At 40.6% G+C, this 23,466-nt stretch overlaps 1 long non-coding RNA gene across 1 annotated transcript; it reads left to right on the forward strand.

The window, feature by feature from the left end:
• Window positions 1-24: 24 nt before the first annotated feature.
• Window positions 25-12,402, forward strand: LOC140525993 (uncharacterized). The gene is made up of 3 exons (XR_011974191.1): window positions 25-111; window positions 1,431-1,553; window positions 12,246-12,402. It is a non-coding gene; the product is annotated as an uncharacterized lncRNA (long non-coding RNA).
• Window positions 12,403-23,466: the final 11,064 nt, after the last annotated feature.

Raw genomic sequence — 23,466 nt, forward strand, 5'->3', positions numbered from 1 at the left:
TGACTTTGTTTTGAGTGAGGGAGGGCTGTGCAAGGTCAGCAGCCTCACTTTCTCCTCCAGAGCCACTTGGTCCAGTGGCCTGATACTCATCAGGATGATCCTCATGCATTGGTAAACACTTAAAGATGAAGCAGGAATTTCTAAAATGCTATAATATATAGTATTATATGCTCTAATATACTACTAATCTATTCTCCTGAGAGGTTAAAACATGAAGTACTTAGTATAATTGTTAAATAGGCATTTGACCTTCACCTTGACTCTAAACTGTCCAAATAACTCCCTCAAAGCCCAAGTCATCTAACTAATCAGACTTGGTGATCATCTTTTCCTGAAAGAAGCATTGTAGTAGATGTAGAGGCTTCTTCCTATGGTACAGTTGACACCAGATTGCCACCAACGTTGGAAATATCTCAGGATTGTTGCTTGATCATCTATACTCATGCAAAGAAACAGAGCTGAAGAGGCAACCCAGAGCTTGAGATTCCAGCCCAGGCTCACCACAATGAATGTGCTTATAGTCTAATGGGGTGGGGAAAACAACCTAGAGGCAACTATACTGTGTTACAAATATGCTATATATTCAGGATAAATTAGAGATAAGCAACAGAGGGAAGGCAGCAGAATTAAGGGAGATCAAGAAGGCTTCTTGTGGAAGTTGGGTTTTAGCTGGGACTTGAAGGAAGCCAGGGAAACCAGGAGGCAGAGATGAGAATGAAGAGCATTTCAGGCATGGGGGACAGTCAACCAGTGAGCCAGGACCTCAGTCCAGGTCTTCTGACTCCAAGTTGTGTTCCTTCCACCATACCGTAGCTTTAAAGGCTGAAAGAATGTTTAGAATTCATCAAGTCCAACCCTCTCATTTTAGAGATGAGTAAACTGAGGCCCAGAGAGGTTAAATAATTTGTCCAGGGTTGCACAGCTAGCAAGCATCCGAGACAGGATTTGAATTTTGGTCTTCCTGACTGCATGGCTAGTACTCTATCCACTCCAGGTGTGGGGAACCTGCAGTCTCTACGTCTTCAAGTGCAGTCCTTTGACTGAATCCAAACTTCACAGAACTATGTTCTTTGAAGTTCTTTGAGCTGTGAAGTTTTGATTCGAAGGAAGGTACTTGAAGACTTAGAGGGCCTTGAGGCCGCAGATTACCCACCCCTGATGAATAATAACTATAGAATAAGGTACATGGCCAGATCTAAATACACTTTCCATTGAACAAGATATTGTTCAGGTAATTCATTTTAATATGCAAATGGTTGCAGTTATTAAAATAAGAAAGATCATATTATAATCATTATTGAATTTGTGACTGTACCTACATAAAATAACTTCATTTATTTTTACAATCCATTAAATTTCTTTTCAAGAGCCTTACTGTGTGTGGGGGAGTGGGGGGAGGGATTATGAGTTCTCAAAGTCTGTGCCAACAGATCACAAGGTCTGGGAAGATCTACTGAAATCAAAGGGACCTAGGGAGTAGATCATGTGTCTGTCATCTAAAGATTATCACAATGAAGTACAAAAGGCTCCATCAGCAGAAGATTGACCAGCCGGTAAGGAATTTTTTCTTAATCATAGCAACCAAGGTGTGAAGGGATCATGAACTATGTTGGCAAGGCAAGTATCCACATCAGGGAAATCAGAGATCAGTGGAGCATTGATGTGCTATATGATTTTGCTATACTAAAACCATTTCACCTCTAAAATTGTGTTCATGCCTTCAAAAGATCAGAGAGCAAAGACACAATTTTCAAGCCTTGCCCAGAGAACATCAATATAATCCAAGCTCTGCTCCTGGACTCTTGTTGGCATAGGCAAGGGCCCCAGTATGGATTAGAAGCACATTCTCCAGGGTCTTTAATCCCCCTTAATTCCACAGTCATACACATTTCTTATCTGCCCAGCTTAACCTGTCCAGTCTGACCTAGTAAAGATTTTCAAGCTTAATCTGAAAAGTTGACTGATCCCAGCCTGGAATGTTCCCAGGTTCCCCCACCTATCCCTCAGTAGATAAGAAGGAAAAGAAATGATGGAGATGAGCAGCCTTTCCATAGTCTATTCTGTCCCACTTCTACCCCCCAGAGAAGCACAGGCAGTTCTCATGGGTCAGTGACTGAAATCAGTACAAGGCTTGAGGACCATTGCAGCCAGGGGTGTGCTGGAACCAGCTCTAACCTCCTTATGAGAACCTATTGTTGAATACTGAATGTCAGTATTTGTACCTCACAAATCTGAGATCACTACAAATCAGAGTTTGATTTATTGTTTTGTTGATTATCCATCGAGGGTGAGAAACCTGTAACCTCAAGGCCACATGTGGCCTTCTAGGTCCTCCGGTGTGGCTTTTTGACTGAGGCAAGTTTTACAGCACAAATCCCTTTATTAAGGGGATTTGTTCTGTGAAGTTGGAATTCGATCAAAGGGTCACACTTAATCTAGAGCCTCTAGATTAAGAAAGTGCTAATAATACAGATTTGATTTAAAAGCATATGTGCATACAGTTTCCCCAGAGAGATCTAGTTGTTAAACATTTACCAGCACATCCCTGATTTCAGACCATGGTCTGGTCTTTAATCTGACTCTCAGTCAGCCTCAAAGCAAAGAGGCTTAGGAGAGTTCAGGGCCAACACTCCATTCTTGTCCCTTTCCAAATGACTACTCAGCTGCATAAACATTCTCTTACTTTCCTTGCTTTGCTCCTCCAGATTCATTCAACAAGTAATTACTGAGCACCTACAATGTGGTCAACTGGGGCTTGTGGAGGGGACCTTCCATTCTATGTCTGTAGAGCTGTTTACCGTTTTCAGGTCTGATTCATAGATAGTGACCCTCACAACAATCCTATGACATAAGCAGTGCCATTATCTATACTACCCCCCCATATTTTTTGTCGTTGTTTAGTTGTTCTTCACATGTCCAACTCTTTATGAACCCATTTGGGGTTTTCTTGGCAAAGATACTGGAGCAATTTGTGATTTCCATCTCCAACTCATTTTACAGAACAAAGAAACTAAGGCAAACAGGGTGAAGTGACTTGCCCAGGGTCACACAGCTAGTAAGTATCTGAGGCCAGATTTGAATTCTGGAATATGAGTCTTCTTGACTCCAGGCATGGCACTCTGTCCACTGTACCACCTAGTTGACCACATTACAAATGAAGAAATCGGATCTTAAAGAGATGAAGAGATTTGTCCAAGGTCGAGCCATAAATAGGTCTTCTGACTCATAATTCAGTATTCTTTCCAATACACCACTCTATAGTTCCTGCCTTTGAAGAGTTTATAGTTTAGCTGGGGAGATAAGACATATACACACAGGAACTAGTTCAATAAAAATGCATGGTGGTAGTATATGGCTTCTACAACTAAGGACTTTTAATGGGAGCTCTGAGCAGAGTAGGACTTGAGTAGGCAGAGGTATACAGGAAAAGTTAGTAAAAGCCCCCAACCAAAAATGATGAGCATGGGGTGTTCTGGGGTTAAGAAAGAGTATCATTCATGAATAGTAAGAAGGGAACACATAGAAGAGAAGTTGCTAAGGTAGAAATGACAAGATTTGGCATCTGATTGGATATAAGGGGTAAGTAAGAGTGGCTCACATGGAGGTAGGTAAATGTTGGAGAGTAGCCAATGAAAGTTTGGGGGATAAAGGGCTACAAAAATGTGCCTCCCCTTTGACCCAGCAATACCTCTTCTAGGGCTGTATCCCAAAGAGATCATAAAAATGGGAAAGGGTCCCACATGTACAAAAATATTTATAGCAGCTTTTTTGTGGTGGCCAAGAACTGGAAATTGAGGGGATGCCCACCAATTGGGGAATGACTGAACAAGTTGTGGTATATGAATGTAATGGAATACTATTGTGCTATAAGAAATGATGAAACAGGAAGACTTCAGAGAGGCCATGAAAGACTTATATGAACTGATGCTGAGTGAAAAGAGCAGAACCAGAACATTATACACAGTAAACCACAATGTGCAAGGACTGTTTCTGATAGACTTAGTCCTTCAGAGCAATGCAAGGACCTAAAACATCCCCAAAAGACTCTTAAGGCAAAATGACACCCACATCCAGAGAAAGGACTATGGAGTCAGAATGCAGAATGAAGCAAACTCTTTTCTCTTGTCTTAAAATTTAAAAAAAAGTTTGGGGGAAAGAAAGTGATGACATGAATGGGAACAGTTTTAAAGGAAGAATAATAGGAAAATAATGTAACAGGATTAATTGAGCAAACTAAAAGGGAAAAAAAGAGCAAAGAACTAGAATTGAGGGGAGGGTGACTTAGACTGCCTCTTACACCAATGTGGAATGACTGAACAAATTATGGCACATGAATATAATGGAATATTATTGTGCTGTAAGAAATGATGAGAGGAAACTATTGCAAGGAATCTTGGGTAGTGTAAACTGATGGAGTGTAGCGTGAACAGAACCAGGAGAACAGTTGATACAAGGACAACATGGTAAAGACAAACAACTTTGATCAACGCAATGGCCAACCATGTCTCTACAGGACCCCATCTCTTGACAGAGACAACAGACACAAGGGACTGAAAAAGAAGTAAATTTCTGGATATGGCCACTGTGTGGGTTGGATGTGCTTCATTATGTTTGTTACAAGTTGTTTCTTTTTTCTTTCAGTTTTTGATCTAGGAGGCAGTGGAGAGTTGGTAATATTAATGCTGAAAGGGGGGGGGGGGGGGAACTAGAAACATTTTTTAAAAGACCCAGAAATGAAAGGAAGGAATTTCAGAAGGAAACATAGACTAGCAGAACAGTTTTCAAAGTAACATGTAGAATTTATTATATACTTTTTAAAACAGCAAGTAGTATGAGATGAAATTTGCATATTTATGTAGAATCTTATTTTTATATTCTGCTATGTATATGAAAATTCTCTTCTTTGGTGTTAATAATAAGGAATTTTTAAATTAAAAAAATAAAGCCCAACACATATTCCATTTTGGTTATGAGATTCCTTTAATTTTCCTGTTAATAACAAACTTCCTCCAAGGACCTAACTCTTACTACGTAATATTTTATGTTATACTTACCAGTGTTGGTGTATTATCCCACCACTAGGCTATAAACTGCACAAGGGCAAGGAATTATGTCTTATCTAAATGTTATTATCTAATATAATGTTGCAGGCATTCAAAGTAATTAGTGTTTGTTGCTGTTATCACCGCCACCCCCCATAGGTTGATCTACATATACAGTAAACAGTCAACTACATGGTACAATTTTAGGGGACAGTTCCTGGGGCCCTCTCCTCAAATATATCTTCCCCACTTGCCTTGCCATAGTGCCTAAAATTCCACCATTGGGATCAGGGCTTGAGTTAATGCATTATCTTCAAAAGGCCCCTGAATATATGTACCTATGTTCCTTGGGAAGAGTAACACATTATTCCATTAGCATCCATTAACACATTAGTATAGTTTCATTTATCAGTTCTCTATGAGGGAACTGGGCTCTGAGGGAGTGAAGTTCAGGACACAAAAGTTCTAATGGACAGAAGGGGCAAGGGGGTATCTGTTTAGCCTATTTTTGATCTAAAATGTGAACTAGTCCTTTCAGTGGCTCAGTGACCAGGGGAGCAGTCTTCAGTAGCCAGGAGTTGGCGATGAGGACAATCACTGTTTGTGAGATGAGGGGGGGGTCTGAGAGGAAAGATGGTGCCCAAGATGGATTCCTGCATCCCTTTTTGACTGGGGCCAGCTCTTGAATCCTAGTGTTTTTTAATAGATTACTATTTCAGACCACACTGGGCTGTTGAACTGGTGCCTAGTGTTGAGTCCTATAGACTCCTTCCCCCTTCAAGCCTAGGAGGGATGTTGTTAACTCCATTCTGGAGGCTCAAAGGGAAGAATGAGCCCATTAATCCAAATGAATTGAGTTGATGGCCACTTCAGGCATCTCTCCCTCATGCGAAAATATCAACCCTGCATACTTCTATATCTCAGAGGGGTATAGAAACATTCCCCCCATGAAGAGGTTTTTCTCCTTCAATCACAAATCCACCAAGGGGCTAACTCAGGCTTGGAAGGGATTTATTTTCTGGTTAGATCTTCAGTAATGATTATTATTGTTACTGTTAAGAAGAATACATTCATTGTTTTCTCCTCTCTCCCCATGCTCCAAAGAATGACCTCATTTCTCCTCTTAGAGGAGCAGGTATTGTTATTCCTGTTTTCCAAAAGGAGGAATCAGAGGTCCAGAGGTGCTTCATTCTATGTGCAAGGCCACACAGCAAGTGAGGACAGGAGGCAGGACTCCATTCAGATCTCTTACCTCCACATTCCAAGGAGACCTGCACTGTCTTACCAAATGGTCAGGTTATGCCCCTTCAAATCTGGCTCCTACTATACAAGTGTTTAGGACACATTTTTGCCCTCCATCACTGCCACCAGAATGAAGCAGTAGGGTGAAGGGTTTCAATTTGGCCAGGGCCACCAGAAATTCTTCCCCTCTCCAGACACATGAGTCATAGAGTCAGAGATCATTTGGAAAGAATTGTATTGAGTAATCAAAAACCTTCAATGGCTCCCATCCCCTCCAGGGTCAAGCCCAGATTCTTTGGCCTAATGTTCCAGACCCTCCACAAATTGGTCTCCTCCAACCTTATCCTTAATTTCTCCATGAAATCCTCCAGTCTAGCTGCACTGGTCTCTTTTCCTATCCCCTAAACTTATTTTACACATTGCTTCCTCTGTGCCTAGTTCAAGAGATGACATTTCAAAATTCTCTGAACCTTATTTCCTCCTCCCTTTTCCTGCCCCACAAAAACTTACCAGAATCACATTCCCTGATCTTTGCTAAGGGACTGTAAGCTAATCTGAGGAATTAGCCTGTGCTATGTTAAAGGGATCCCTTTTGCAGTAATCCCAGGTGGTCAATCAGTTAGAATGCATTAAACACTTACTATGTGTCAAGAACTATGATAAATGCTTGAGATACAAAGAAAGGCAAAAAATCAGCTCACATTTTAACGGAGGAGACAACATACAGATGTGAGTGTTGAGAGACAATATCTTAATTCTGTAGAATGACTGATTTTAGAAACTTTGAGCACACCAGCAGGCCATTGGGGAAGATATTTTAAGATATGAGGCCCTCTTGATTCACATCACACAGGAATCACCTACTGCTCTGCCAATAGGATCCAACTGAAGAACCCCCAAAAAGGTGGGGTGTGAGATCATAGTCAAACAGGCAATCACAGTTCTAACACAGACATAGAATGCTAGAGCTAGGAGGGACTCTAGAGATTATTTATTCTCACCCTCCTCTCCATTTACAAATGAGTAGAATTAAGGCCCATGGTGAGGGGAGGAAAGGAAGAAATGACTTGCCCAAAATGCCTCTGCTACCTTGCCAGTTGGTGACAGAACATGGACTAGAATCCATGACTGGTGATTCTCAGTCCAGTGTCCTTTCTTCTATATTAAACTATGCTGAGCTCTACCCACTCACCAATTCAAGCCTGTTCCCCCTTTCTCTGGCAATAGCCAAGTATCATGCATTCAGTATTCTTACCCCTGCTTCCCTCCCTTGGCCTCTTCCCAGCCAAGACTTCTATGTGGCTGCAGAGGATCTTGGCATTTTGAAGACATGTGATGTTGTGTGCTTACAATCAGGTTTATGAGTATTTACATGAGTACCTAAACCTATCATTTATAACCTCAGCGTATAAATCAACATAAGGTTAAAGGGATCTCCTTATAACTACTCCCTTCCCCCCATACACACGTACACTTTTCCATCCTGAATTTGGTCTCAAGATTTAAGAGAGACATGAAAATGTAAGGAAGATAACAAGTTGAGCTTTCAACACTGGGAGGTCTAGAAAAGTGTTGGCTGAGTGGATGAAGCAAGTGTGTTTCCCAGGAGAAGGAACTGGCCTGGGCAAAATGCTGGAGCCAGCAAGGCTTTCTTTCTCTACACCAGCCTCCTAGTTCTGTTCCCCTCCATCACCCAGTAACCCTGGATGACATAATGCTACTTACTCTCTTCCTTCTCAGGTACTCAAAGGTGAACAGAATCTCAGAGCCAGAAGGGACCTTAGAGGTCATCTGGGGTAACACCTTCCTAACAGGAATCCCTTCTACAACCTTGCTAACAACGAATCATTCAGCATTGGTTAAAAAACCTCCAAGCAATGGTGGCACACAACCTCCCAAAGCAACCCATTCCGCCATCTTGATAGACCTAATTGTCCAAACCCTTTCCCTTTCACAAGCTAAAATCACTCTTGGCAGCTGCTTGCCATGGTCTTTTTTCTCCCTTCATTCTCTGGAAAGGTCTGATAAGCCCATTTTGACTGAACTAGAAATGACTGGTGAAGTTTAAGCCTTGGAGGGAAGGGGATATGGCATTTCAACTGGAGTCAGTTGCCTCAAACTCTAGGGAAATCTAATAGAGTTTCAGGCTTCACTAGCCAGTGGGTTGGAGAGGTATGGAAAGCAAGAATCCAGAGTGGAATTGTGTAAAGAGCATTTAATTTAGGGTCAGAAGGTCTGGACCCACTTGATCTCTAGTATTAACTAGCTGTATTATGATGGGCAGGTTGCCTCTCATTCCTGAGCTCATACCAAGATAGACAAGTTCCTTATTTATCAAATGAAAGTGATTCTTACTGACATGATCTACATAGATCTCTTAAAAGGACAAGCTTTGTAAACCATAATTCACTATAGAAATGCAAGCTATTATTATACCTGAAATCATATCCTATCTAAGCTAGAAATGAGTATGTAGGTCCCTTCTATTCTATGTTCTATGGTTTCCCATGGTGGCGCGGGGCGCTCAGGGTTGGAGAAAGGGAGGTGCTAACCTTGAGTCAGGAGGTTATGTGAGAATCAGCCCCCCTGATGCTTAGTGGAAACCGGGTACCAGATATTGAGCCAGGTTGGGGGAAAGCATCTGATCTCATTAATGGGCCAATAAAAATTAGGGGAACAAAAGCCAAGCCCTGAAGTCTGAGAAGGGAGCAAACTCGTAAAGACTTGTAACTGAGCAAACTGAGGAATATTGGATTTCATTAACTTTAATGGTGCTTGTTATGTAGGCTTCCAAGGGCTGTGGGACATGACAGAGAAAACCATACTAATCATTAGGGGCTGGGGGAATGGGTGGGGTGAGGTAGAGCCTCAGCCTCTCTGGGCCCTCCCCCACCTCTAAGTCCCAGGCCTATAGGGGTTTCCCATCTGTTCTACTCTGGTTTACTGCAAGGCAGGTTAGGCCTTGAATGACATGGGCATGAAGCCGACTTCATGCAGGCAGTTTCAGTCTTCCTTCATGAGCTGTGGAAAGGCAGGGGACAAAGGACTGGGGGCAAATCAGCTCTATGCTTAGACAAGTCCCTACCAGGTTTAGAAACCAACTTATAAGGCCTTCCGGCCCCTGAATGTCCCAGGATCTGAAGCTAGGGGATCCATAACCCCCCCCACCACCATTACCATCATGCCCAAAGTAGCTCACAGAACTCTAAGACCCTAGGCCCAGAGCTTGCCAGGTCTTCTAGCCCCACCCCCAAGCCAGACATGCCCAATGCCAGGAAAACAGAATACAAACAAAGTGAACCAAAAACACATAACCAAACAAACCCGCCTCACATTGTCCTCTGCAAGCTGCCAGGGCCAGAAGCCAGAGGCTGCTGCTGCCACAGTGGGCCAAAGCCTTCCATGGAGAAACCAGACCAGCTCCCTGAGCTTAGGCCCCACAAACAGGGCCACTCTCCAGCTGGGAGGTTCTCCTTTATCCTTCCCATAGACCTCCTTCTAGGGGCAGTTAGGTGGTGCAGTGGATAGAGCACTAGTGTAGCAGACAGGAGGACCTGAGTTCAAATCTCACCTCAGACACTTGACACTCACTAGCTGTGTGACCTTGGGCAAGTCACTTAACCCCAACTGGGTCTTCTCCCTTCATCCTGATGAATATCTGGTCACTGGATTCAGATGGCTCTGGAGGAGAAGTGAGGCTGGTGACCTGCACAGCCCTCCCTCACTCAAAACAAAGTCAAGTGCAAGTCATGTCATTATTTCTCTGATGGTATGGTCTTCTTCGGCAATGAAGGACAAACACACACACAGACCTCCTTCTGGTCTTCTTTTTCATTCTCTCCTCCTCCTCCTCCTTCTCCTTCTCATCCTTCTTCTTCTTCTTCTCTTTCTCCTTCTCTTTTTCTTCTTCTCCTCCTCCTCCTCCTTCTCCTTCTCCTTCTTCTTCTTCTTCTTCTTCTTCTTCTTCTTCTTCTTCTTCTTCTTCACAAGAGGAATGAGTAGAAAGAGGACTGGATTTGGAGTATGGAGACTTGGGTCTGAAAATTGGCCTTACCTACCATTTGGTAGCTATGACATCACGGGCAAGTCTTTTCTTCTCAATAGACCTCAAGTTTCCTCCTTATTTACAAAATGAGGAAAGTAGGTTAGGTGATCTCTAAGGTTCTTTTCCAGAAAAAAAATTCCACTTCCTGAAAAAAGCTTCTCTAGGGCCCCCTTGATGCTACTGCCCTCTTCTTGAGATTCCTTCCAAATTATTCTGTGTGTATCTTATTTGTAGATAATTGTTTGCATCCCCTGTTGGATTGTCAGTTCCTTAAGGTTAGGGACTGCTTTTGTCTTTCTTTATATTCTCTGCACTTAGCAGAGTACCTGGCACGTAGTAGGTGCGTAGTAAAGCGACAAGCATTGACTCCATCCTCTCTCACAGGGTTTTTGAGAGGAAAACCACTGTAACTATATAGCACCATGTGTTGTGTTGGTCTGAATGTGGGCTGCAAGTTTCCTCCTAAATCTGGTTTGTATAAAACCTAAATGTACCCATGCCAGATGTTTTTCAGCATATACCTATGGGTTACTTTCCTTTCAAAGAAATCTCATTTTAGGGGTGTGGCCCATAGACAAATACTAATGGCAAATGTAAGTCATTCTTCCTTCCTCTATCCCATCTCATTTTCTTTTTCTTCCTTTCCTTTCTGCTCTGCCTCTTTTTCCCATTTCCCTCTTGCCCCTAGAAGATATAGAATCTCAGGGTTGGAGAGAGCCCTATGAGAACTTCCATTTGCCTCTTCTCCCAACCAATTCAAGGCCAGCTTGATACACCTGGACCAGAAGTGAGAGCATAGAATCAGTAGCACAACCAGGCCAAGATGCAGATAAGAGATGGGGAACAATGTTGCCTTGGACTAGGTCCAAGTTTCTCATAAAGTCTTCTAAATAAATAGGATTTTAAGCAGTAAAGGATTGTAGAGAGCATCTGATTCAACCTCCTTTATAGATAAGAAAATAGGTTTGGAGGAATTGCGTGACTTTCCAAGACAATGCAAGTGATACCCAGCAAAGGAGAGTTCAAACCTAGTGTTCCTTCCCCTCTACCACACCTTTGCTCCTAATGGATAGACTAGGGTAAAGGATGAATGGAAGGAGAACTAAATTCTATTTTAAAAAATGAAAATATGCCAAGAGTCCTGAGACACAGACCTACTACATTTAGAAGATAAATTTTTGAATACTCAAGCTGCTGGGGGTGGGGAGGATGGAATGTCGCTCATTTTAAAGTAAATTAATTTTGTACAATTTTGAAGGTGCTAAATTAATCAAACGGGGCACATTCATTTTGCCAAGCCAAGAGTCTCCATCTAAAGGAATTTTCCTAATAGACTAGATCATGTGTTAGATGGTGGCACCTACTGGTGAAGGGAAATAGTACAGTTTGGTTCTATCACACTAAAGTGACTTACTTCTGACTAATGAGTCCCAGGAGAAGGACAGGGCCAGGGGGCAGATGTGAGCAGCAGGGTGGGGTGGGGGGTGGGAATTGGCAGGAGGCAACCAGGAGACAATTGGTCTTGGGTTTCAAGGGCCTCGGGCAGAACCCAGAGAAGGGGTTCTGGGGCCAAGGGATTTGGGCTACTCTGAACAGTCTGCTCCTTTCTCCTAACTACTCCACTGCCCAAGTTCCATGGTTGGAGTAACCAGGGAGAAGAACCAGAGAATTCTAGCCCAAAAGATCCCCTTGGCTCCACAAAGCCTGTCTGGGATATCTTCCAGGGTACCTCTCCACCCTTTACATGACAGCAGAGGAGTGGGGGTGGGGTGCTCAGAAAGAAGGTTCTACAAGCAAACTCTGCAGTGAGAAGTCCAATGTTTTAATTCTTTTCTTTCCTTGCCTACGGTTTTGGACTCATTATTTTGGAAGGAGTCTCACCAGGACAGTACTCACGCTCCCTTTCTTTCCCACAGTACCACTGGAACGTATTTTTGTTTTTGTGATGGGAATGAAGAGGCAGCATGACAGAGTGGATGGATAGCTGGCCTCCCGAGTCAGAAAAGACCCTGCGCTCAAATACTGCCTCTAATAAACTGGTTGGGTGACTCTTGGCAGTCACTTACCCCTCAGAGCCCTTGGAACTCTCTAAAATTATAAATTGCAGAGAAGATGCAGATCTGCCCTGGGAGAGGGAGGGGTCTCACCAAGAGTTCCATATGCCAATGAAATCATACCTCCATCCCTCCCTTCCTCCTCCCAAATGGAAATGCCTGGGGAAATGGACTTAAATTGTTCAGAAATCCACTTTACTGCCAATGTGGCTCAATTCTGTCTATAGCGTTCTATAGTTATTGTCCCTTCAGTCATTTCTTCTACCTAATCTATAACGGAAATTATCCACTAGGAGCAAAACTGATTAGATTTAAGTTCTGAAGATGGTGATGAGGAGGAGGAGAAGAAGGAGGAGAAAAAGGAGGAGGAAGAGGAGAAGGGGGATAGTTAATATCTATTCAGCATTCGCTACATGTCAGGCACTGTGCTAAGCACTTTACAGTTTTTATCTCATTTGATCCTCCAAACAACCCTAGGAGGCAGGGGTTATTATCCCCATTTTACAAGTGAAGCGAACAGAAGTGAAATAACTTGCCCTGAGTCACACAGCTAGTAAGGGTTGAGTCTGGATTTGAACTCAGGTCTTATTACCTCCATTTCTTTGACATACTACTTTGGCACAGTTCCAACAATCCTAGTCTATCTTCACTCATTCATTCACTCAATAAATATTTCTGGGTGCATGTTATTATATAAAGTACGGTAGTGCAAGGATAGACCTTCATTCTTAGGAGCTTACATTCTAATAGAAATAAAATGTGTACAAACATAATACAATATGATGCAAAAGAGAGGGGAGCAAGAGTACAGGGCGGGTTCAAGTTCTCCTGTGTCTGACTCTTTGTGACCTCATTTGGGGTTTTCTTGGCAAAGATACTAGAGTGGTTTGCTATTTTCTTCTCCAGCCCATTTTGCAGATGAGGAAACTGAGGTAAACAGAGTTAAGTGACTTGTCCAGGGTCACACAGTGTAGGTAGTGTCTAAGACCAGATTTGAATTCAGGAAGATGAGTCTTCCCAACTCCAGGGCAGGTAATGTAGCCACTGTGCCACCAATAAAATCTGAGGAAAGTGATCACTTTCAAGGGGCAGAAAAGAAGAGAGGAGTACCTGAGCAGAGCCTGGAAAGAGAAGTGATATTTTAAAATTATATTAAATTTGACTATTAAATTATTTGATTATTAAATTATTTTAATTTATTAATTTAAATTATTTTTAAAATTTTTTTAAATTATTTTAAAAATATTTAAAAGCTAGTGGTGGAGAGACAGAAGGGATATCTACCCCAGATTTGGGGGCAAAAGCACAGAGTCAAGAGAGGGCAGGATGAGAATGGGGGACAGGGAATTTGATAGGAACTCAGAGTATGAGATAAAGCTAGAAAGGTAGAAGGCAGCAGGATTATTCAGGCTTTCAATGCCAAGAGCCAAAGTTTATATTTTATATGAGCAGGTAAAATAGAATCTGCCCTGTACTCTAAACTCATTATCTTTTGAATTATATTGTATTATTTTTGTAAAAATTTTATTCTCATTTTATTATTTATCTTTCTTTTATGAAGGAGTGTAAGCTCCTTAAATTTTTTTTAAGGGATTGGTATGATCATAGTGGCTTTAGGGGAAATTCACTTGACCAGCAGTATGGAGGATGAATTGGGGGAGAGAGACACTGGAAATAGAGAAATTAGTTAGGAGGTCACCACAATAGTCTAGGATAGTAAGAAGGATAGCCTGAAAAAAAAATGGCTGTAATAAGAATTGACAGGAAAAGAAAGATGAGAGAAATACTTTAGGCATCAGGTCTTAGTATCTAATTGAAAGAAGAGGTTAAAGGAGAGAGAAGAGTTCAAGTCAATTCAAAGTATTGAGTCTGGGAGTCTGGGAAGTTAGAACAGAGAAGGTAGGGGAAGGGATGGGGGAAGGGTGCACATGTTCAATTTGGGACAAGTTATGTCTGAAGTCGGTAGGACATTCAAATGGAGATATCTAGCAGGCATTTGAAAATATGGGACTGGAGTTCTGGGGAGGGTTTGAGAGTGAAGATACAGATTTGGGGACATCATTTTGAAGATATCGATGACTATAGATACAGTTATCTACACAGAGAGGAGAGTCATGCCAACCCTTTTTATTCTTCAGATATCCCCCCACTGCTGCCCACAGCCTTCTGTGACCCACCCCTCTGCTTAGTTAGCTGAATTAACTTAGTCTAACTTAGCTAACTGAGAACTATTAGCTATAAGTAGTTAATAGATACTATATTACATTGCATTATATTGTATTCTATTATATTACATTGCATTATGATACATTATATTGTATTATGTTATGTTATATTATTATATTATTATAATGCATTGCATTATATTATATTAGTAATTAATATATGACCCCTCCCAACAGTATGTGAATTTTAAAAGACCTGGAGAGCATGATAGGTAAGCTACCTAGGCCAATTTGTCTGATGGCAGAATTCCAGATGTTGGGAAAGATACTTGGGGGCCTTCTCCAATGCCCTTCGGACCTTGCCACAAAGATAATTGCCTCCTCTGCCTGCACATTTAGATAATAGCTGATATTTATGTAGCTCCTAAAAGTTTTTAAACCACTATACATATTATTTCATTTGAACCTCATAAAAGGCACTTAGAGTATTGTTATGCCAGTTTTATAGATGAGAAAACTGAGGTTTAGAATGGTTAACTGACTTGCCCAGAGGCCCATAGCTACGATGATCTGAGATGAGATTCAAACTCAGGTCTTCTTGACTCCAAAATCTACTGCTCTTTCTACTATAACTACCCATGGTTGGAATGAAGGCTACCTCTGGACTTACTCACATCTGCTGATGCCTGTGGGCAGCTGGGCTTTTCGCATTCCCCTGCACCTGCAGTAGATTTGGTGAGAACCAATCCAGGCAAAGTTCAGTTGCCAGTGGAGGAGAGGATTTTGGAAGGGGAACGGAGCTGGACTGCTTCATCCTGGCTATGATCATCTCTTTCAGGGATAACTTGAACTCAGCTCCCTGGCCCTACTTCTTGCAATTTTAGGCTCATAGTACGAGTTCACCTGCTTGTGCTCAAGGTATCCAAGAAGCTTCATCTCCCTCATCTCCAAGTTTCCCTTTTATTCATTGTCTCTTATCTACCTCAATATTCTCCCCTCCATTTATGGAGGTTTAGTTTCCCCTTGTCTGGAGATCATCTGCTTTATATTTCACCCCTCCATTAAGGAAGGGTGTTATCAGATTTTCTTTTTCATTGGTCCTGAGGAAAAGGGGAGAATGTTCTGTGGGCATAGATAGGGGCAGCTCTCATGTTGTCCAGCTGTGGGGGAGAGAAAAAAGGAAAAGGCAAAATTCTACCCTCTTGTGGGACTTCCATATGGTGACCAGGGGAAAAAAGGAAAACAAATGCCTCCTTGCTTTGGCATTAGCCGTAGCATCCAGTGTGCACACAGTGGCAGCATTCCTATGTTCAGGTTCAAAGGATGAGAATACTTTGTATAACAGGTGGATGAGGACACACAAGTTATCTTTTGACTGGAGAAGAATTCAGCCCCACGGAAAACCAGAGCTAAAAGGGACCTGGAGAGGTCGTCTCATTCATTACATTTTTTTTAAGTGAGTTTTTATTGATGTCTTCTGGTTTTTTGTAGTTGCTGCTGAGTTGTTTTTCAATTGTATATGACTCTTTGTGACCCCATTTGGGATTTTCTTGGCAAGGACACTGGACTGGTTTTGCCATTTCCTTCTCCAGCTCATTTTTACCACTTAGGAAACTGTTTCCTAAACCTCGTCCAGAGTTAAGTGACTTGTCCAGGGTCACACAGTTAGTAAGTGTCTGAGACCAGATTTGAACTCATGAGAGGAGTCTTCCTGACTCCAGGCCTGGCAATATGAACAATGGTAGGCAGCGGGGAATCAAGGAGCAGGATCTCCCTTATTCTACTTGGATACTGTTTTCAATTTTATTCATTTGCTTCCCTTATCATCTCACTTTTATTCTCTCCTCAATTTTTTCATCTCATTCTTCTACTGATCTCTCTTTGGAGAAACAATATGATGTACAGAAAGAGCACAGGTCAGGAGTCCTGAGCTGAAGTCCCACCTGTGCCATCAACCAGCAGCGTAACCTTGGGCCAGTTATTTAAACACTACAAACATTAGTTTTCTTACCCCCCCCCCATCAATTTTTTTAATTTAATTTTTTTGTTACATTTTAAGTTCCAAACTGTCTCCTGTCCTCCCTTCCTACTCCACATTAGAAAAGGTTACCCATTGACACAGATTTATAAATATATGCAAAACCATATTTTTACTTATCAGTTCTTTCTCTGGAGGTATATAGTGTCTTTCTTCATAGAGTCCTTTATAGTTGCTTTGAGTATTTAGAGTATTCAGAATAACTTATTATCTTGAATAATATTTTGTTGCTGTACTCAACATTCTTCTGGTTCTGCTCGCTTCACTTTTAATTATTTCATGAAAACTCTTCCATGTTTTTCTAAGGTCAACCAGCTTATCATTTCTTACATCACAGTCATATATACAATTGATGGGCCTCTCCTCAATTTCCAGTTCTTTGCCACCACGAAGAGAGTTGCTATATATATTTTAGAACATATAGGTTCTTTTCCTTTTTCCATGATCACTTTGGGAAACAGACCTAATAGAAGTATTTCTGGGTCAAAGGGTACAAAGTTTTATAACTCTTTGGGCTTAATTCAAGATTGCTCTCCAAAAAGGTTGGATCAGTTGACAGTTCCACAGCGTATTAATGTCCCAGCTTTTCCACATCCCTTCCAACATTTGTCAATTCCCCTATAATCATTTTAGCCAGTCTGACAGGTGTGAGATGATATCTCAAAGTGGTTTTAATTTGCATTTCTCTAGTCAATTATGATTTAGAGTATTTTTATATGACTATATGTAGCTTTGATTTCTTCACTGAGAAACTACCTGTTTGAAAAATCTGGACTTACATGAACCGATGCATAGTGAAGTGAACAGAACCAGGAGAACATTGTACACAGTACCAGTAATGTTGTTTGATAAAGTGACTTAGCAACTCTCACCACACAACCATCCCAGACAATCCCAAAGAACTAATGATAAAGCATGCTATCTGCCTCCACAGAAAGAACTGACATTGACTGAATATAGACTGAAACATTCTACTTTCACTTTTTTTATTTGTGTCTTCTTATACAAAATGACTAATATAGAAATACTTTACATAACTGCACATGTATAATATATACATGATTGCTTACCATCTAAAGGGGGGAGGGGATGATAGAAATTGAAATTCAAATCTTTAAATAAAAAATGTTTTTAAAAGTTTTTTAAACTGCCTGTTCATATCCTTTGACCATTTATCAATTGGGGAATGATTTGTATTTTTATAAATTTGACAAAGTTTTCTATATGTTTGAGATATGAGACCTTTATTCAAAAAACTAGCTATGAATTTTTTCCCCAGTTCTCTGCTTTCCTTTTAATTTTAGTTACATTGGATTTATTTGTACAAAACTTTTCTAATTTAATGTAGTAAAAAAATGAATTCAATGAAGATTTACTGAATTTTCAAAAAAAGCCCCAAAAAACAAGGGAGAAAAAATCAAAAATTCCATTCAAAATAACTACAAAATGCATACATACAGGACTTCTAAATACAAATGCACACACATATATCATATATATGTACATATACACATATATTTTATACATACATAAATAAAAGCTCTACACATTTAAATCTTTCTATTAAGAAGACAAACAATTGAAGACATTCATTCTGGGCCATATCAACATAACAAAAATGATGCAACCTAAATTAATTTGTAAATTTAGTTACTACACCAATGGTAAGAGAAATTGATCAGGGGAAGTCCCTAATCAAATGGCAATTTTCCTAAACAAACTAAAGACATAATTTTGTTGTTGATGTTGATTTGTTTTCAGTCATATCTGAATCTCTGTGATCCCATTTGGGGTTTTCTTGGCACAGATACTGGAGTGATTTGTCATTTCTTTCTCCAGCTTATTTTACAGATGAGGAAACACGAGATAAACAGGGTTGAATGACTTGACAATAAGTGCCTGAGGCTGGATTTGAACCCAGACCTTCCTGACTCTGGGTCCAGCACTCTATCTGCTGTGCCACTTAGCTGTCCTAATGATATTAGGACACAAATTATTATTAGTCACTGATAAAATTTGAAGTTTCTCAATCAACCTGATAGAATAGCATTTGAGTAAAGACAAGTTAAAGGAATATAGGGGACTTCTAATGATAGGCTGGGAGGATCAATCACACATTCCTTGCAGCCTTGGATAAAACCAAGCTTCCCCTGCTCTGAAGCATTTAAGTTGAGACAGTCAGCTTCTAGTAGAGTGCAACAAGGAAGGGGATTTCGGACAATAACATCTTTCAGCAGAAGCGCATGGCCATGGGAGGTTTATTCTTGCTTGAGAGAGTGATTAAAGGACATTTCTTCCTGACCCCTAATCTCCTTTATAGAATGCTTTGAAGTTAGAGAACTTGCTACCTGGATTAGACCCCAGATTACATTACAAAGCAATAAAACTATTTGGCGCTGAATAAAAACAGTACAACAGTGGGATAGCCTAGATAAGCAAGACCCAGCAGCAATCAAATACAGTAGCTCAGTGTTTGATAAATTCAAAAGAACAAACACTAAAGAAAAGACTTCCTATTCAGTAAGAGCTGCTGGGAAAACTGGGAAGCAATTTTGCCCAAAAAAGGGAGTGGTGGTATTTTACATTATATACCACAATAAGCTGCAATTGAGGCAGCTGGGTAGCTCAGTGGATAGAACTCTGGCCCTGGAATCAGGAAGACTTGAGCTCAAATCTGGTCTCAGACACTCACTAGCTGTGTGACCTTGGACAGATCACTTCATTCTGTCTCAGTTTCCTCATCTATAAGATGAGCTGGAGAGGAAAATGGCAAACTACTCCAGCAAACCAGTCAAGAAAACCCAATGGACAGTATTGGCCTATTATGGTCTATGGGGCCACAAAGAATCAGACACAGTCACTGAACAATAACGACACCAGTTCCAAATGGATGTTCAACTCAAATGTGAAGGTCAAATCATAACAAAATTAGAGAATCACTGAAGAATGTGCCTTTCATATTTGGGGCTGAGGGAGAACTCTTATTGAACAAGAAATAGACGTGCTTATAAAGGATAAAAGTCAATTTTGATTACATAGTATTTAAAAAAAACTATTGCATAAAAAACATAAATGCATCTAGGATAAGAGGGAAAAACACTTGCATGGAATATCTCTAATAAAAGTCGGCTATCCAAGAGATATAGAAAATTGATACAAATATATCAGACCAATAGCTATTTCTCAATAGATAATGATCAAAGAGTATGAATGGTTTTTAGAAGAACACAAATACAGACTATATTTTTAAATGCTCCAGATCATTAATAATAAAAGAAATGCAAATTAAAATAACTGAGATTTTACCTCTCACCCATAAAATTGACAAAGATTTTTCTATTTCTAAAAAGAAATTTTCTTTTTCTAAAAAGAAGAAATAGATAATGTTAGAGGAATTATGGGAAGACATATATGCTAATATACTGTGGAAGGAGTCATCAACTAGTCCCACAATTCTGGAAAACAATTTGTAACCATGTAGGAAAAGTCACTAAAATATTCATACTCTACCTCATCTGCTACTTGTCATGTGCCTTAAAGAAGTCAGTGATGGAAAGTTCCCATAGAAAACAAAATATTCATAGCATTATTCTTTATGTCAGCAGAAAAACGTGGAAACAAAGTAGGTGTCCATAGATCGGTTAAACAAATGGTGACATACGAAGGTAATGGAATATTACTGAGAAAATGATTCATGTAAAGAAGAATGAATATTTTAAAATTTTAAAATATTTTTTAAAAAACCTAGGGAAGGTTTGTACAAACTTACATACAATGAAGCAAATAAAACATAACGAGAGATGCACAATGATCACAATCATTTAAATAGGAAAAAAGCCACTAAAATGCATCAGAACTTAGATAATTCAGTGACCAAGTTTGATTCCAAAACATCATGATGAAATATATCCATCTTCTCTTAGTTGAGAAGTGATAGATTACAAGAGCAGAATCAGATATGGTTGATGTGTTCATCTGTTTTGCTTAAATGTACTTCTTTATTACAAAGGATGATTTTATTGGGCAGTAGAGGGAGATTAGGAGATGATAGTAATTTTTAATGAGCATGAATGAAATCTTTTTAAGACTTCTCCAAATCTTCTTAAGTATCTCTATGCAAAGCACTGTCATGGAAATAAGAAGAGTTAACAAAGTCTAGATGGATTCTTCCTTCATGGAGATTAAAATCTAGTTAGGATTGTTGTTGTTGAGTCGTTTTCAGTTGTGTCTTACTCTCCATGATCCCATTTGGGATTTTCTTGGCAAAGATACTGGAGTGTTTCGCCATTTCCTTCTCCAGATCATTTTTACAGATGAGGAAACTGAGGCAAACAGGGTTAAGTGACTTGCCCTGGGTCACACAGCTAGTAAGTATCTGAAGCTGGATTTAAACTCAGGTGTTCTCCTGGTCCAGAACCCTATTCATTGCGCTGCCTGGTTGTCCAAGGAGGAGTGCTACCAAAAGCTAACAAGAACATCAAAATTGGGCAATGTCAATATTCCTTTCCCTAACCCCATCTTCTTTCCAACCCTCTAGCACCTGGGAAAGATCTTCTTTTAGATCTGGTATTCTGACAGAGGAGAGATGAGTTAAGTGACTTCAAATTCCAATTAGGATGCTGTAAATCTCAGATTTAAATCCAGGATAGAGTTTAGGGTAAGAAAGAGAGTAGAGAACTAGCTGAAGCTGAGGGAGTTTTAGAGCCATTCTGTTCTCTCAAAGGCAGATCATTTTTCAGTATTATAATTTTCTTATATATTGGATACATGTTGGAACCTTTATTCTTAAGTTGGCAGTAAAGATCTCAGAGAGAATAGGAAAGTGGTTTATAAAAAAACAAACAAACCAGAATCTCAGAGTTGGAATATACTTCACAGGTCATCTTATCCAACTTGTAGATTTTACACTTCCTGATACAGACTTTATTATACAGTACTTCCTACAAGTGACCATACAATTTCTGATTAAAGACCTCTGATGAGAGAGGAACCACAAACTTCCACGGTAGTCCACCACATTTGGAACAGCTTTCATTGTCAAAAAGGGGGGAAAATTCCTTATATAAAAGGGGGGAAGGACTAAATTTCTCATTGATGTTGTGGGTCTCAATGACAACTTGATTGAATTTCCCAGGATTTCAATTCCTGTGAGACTGTATACTTGCAACACAGGGGGATCATATCAGGAAAACCACAAAAGTTCCTTAGAAAAGGAAAAAGGGAGAGCTTCATGGAGAGACTGCAGTGTCAGTGCTTAAAACAGCAATAGTGCTGCTATGTACCTGCAACTCCACAGAACAAGGAAATATAAGAGCTGAGAGCAGAGAAGAGGGATAAGTAGCCTGATAGTAGCCTTCAAACAAGGATCCCTTCACTTAACTTTTTTTGATCAGATCCTAGGGGATGTGTGTGTGTGCGTGCATGCGTGTGTTCGTGTGTGTGTATCTGTGTGCCTGTGTGTATCTGTGTGTCTGCGTGTATGTGTATCTGTATGCGTGTGTGTGTGAGGTGGGGAAAGTGAAGAAACAGAGACAGTGAGGGAGGGGAAAGGGAAGGGGAAGGGAAAGAGACAGAGAAACAGACAGAAACAGAAAGAGGTAGCTTTCCTTTTGCTTTTTCAGAAGTGTAAATCACCAGGTAGATTGTTTCCCCTGTCCTTTGTTTTGTTTTAGTCCTGATTTATTATTTCAATTTTAAACACATGCTCCTTGTCTGATCTGCTGGTCTTTTACACAACAGTTTAGATAATTTTAAAGGTTCCTAAACTGTTTGCGAATGGATGCTCAAACCAAATGGGGCACACTTACCATCCACTAACTCCACAGCAGACCTTCCTAGTAATTCATTTGAATTCAGAGTTGACTAGAACCAAGCCATACTTGGACTGAATCTACACCTGCCTTTCTGCAGATGCTCCTCGCTCTGTCCTCTGGGGCTGAATCCAACAAGTCTAATTCCTCTTTCACATGACAGGGTTTCAGCTACTTGGAGACAGTTATCATGTCCCCATTAAGTCTTCTCTTATCAAGGCTAAACATGCCTGAATTCTTCAACTGTTCCTCAAAGGGCATGATTTCAGCTGCCCTCACTAACTGGGTTGAGCGTATAGAGCAGTACTTTTAACATGGGAATGCTCAAACCATTTGACCTGGGGATCAGAACAGTAGTGTCCCATAGAATTATGGAGTACTGTAGACCCCAGGCAACCACAAGAGAATGGGAATTGGGTCAGATTGGGCAGAAAAAGTGAGAGAGTCTGAGCAACTTCTTGAAATCTATTTATTCCCCCCCACAACCTGTGGGGGCTCAATAAATACTTGTAGATGGGCTACCCTACTTACCTGTGCCTCTTCTACAGCTGGGGGTTGGAGGAACCTGCTAGAATTTGCTACATCCAATGGCTTTTTCTCAATCCTCAACCTTCTTAACTTCTCTGCAGCATATGACACCTCCTTCTGGATAGTTTCTTCTCTCAGGGTTTTTTGTGGATCTGCCTCAGTCTCCTTTGCAACATAGTCTTAGATGTTCTATTCCCTGTTTGTGGGAGCATATCAGGGACTCGTCCTGGGGCCTCTGCCTCTCTATCCATTCTTTCACTTGGTGAGCTCATTGGCTTCTGTGAGTTCAGTTATCATCTAGATACCATCTCTAGATCTGCCTCACATCTAAGTATCCCACCCTCATCTCTCTCCTGAGCTCCAGTCCTGAGCTCCAACTGACTCCACCTGGATGTCCCACAGGCATCTTAAACTTACTATAGCCTTTAAAATAGTGATTTTTGATTTTTGTTGTCCACGCATGTTTGACTCTTCATGACCCCATTTAGAATTTTCATGGCAAAGATAATGGAGTGGTTTTCCATTTCCTTTTCCAGCTCATT

This window comes from Notamacropus eugenii, chromosome 2, assembly GCF_028372415.1.
Source record: "Notamacropus eugenii isolate mMacEug1 chromosome 2, mMacEug1.pri_v2, whole genome shotgun sequence".
Lineage (NCBI taxonomy): Eukaryota > Metazoa > Chordata > Mammalia > Diprotodontia > Macropodidae > Notamacropus > Notamacropus eugenii.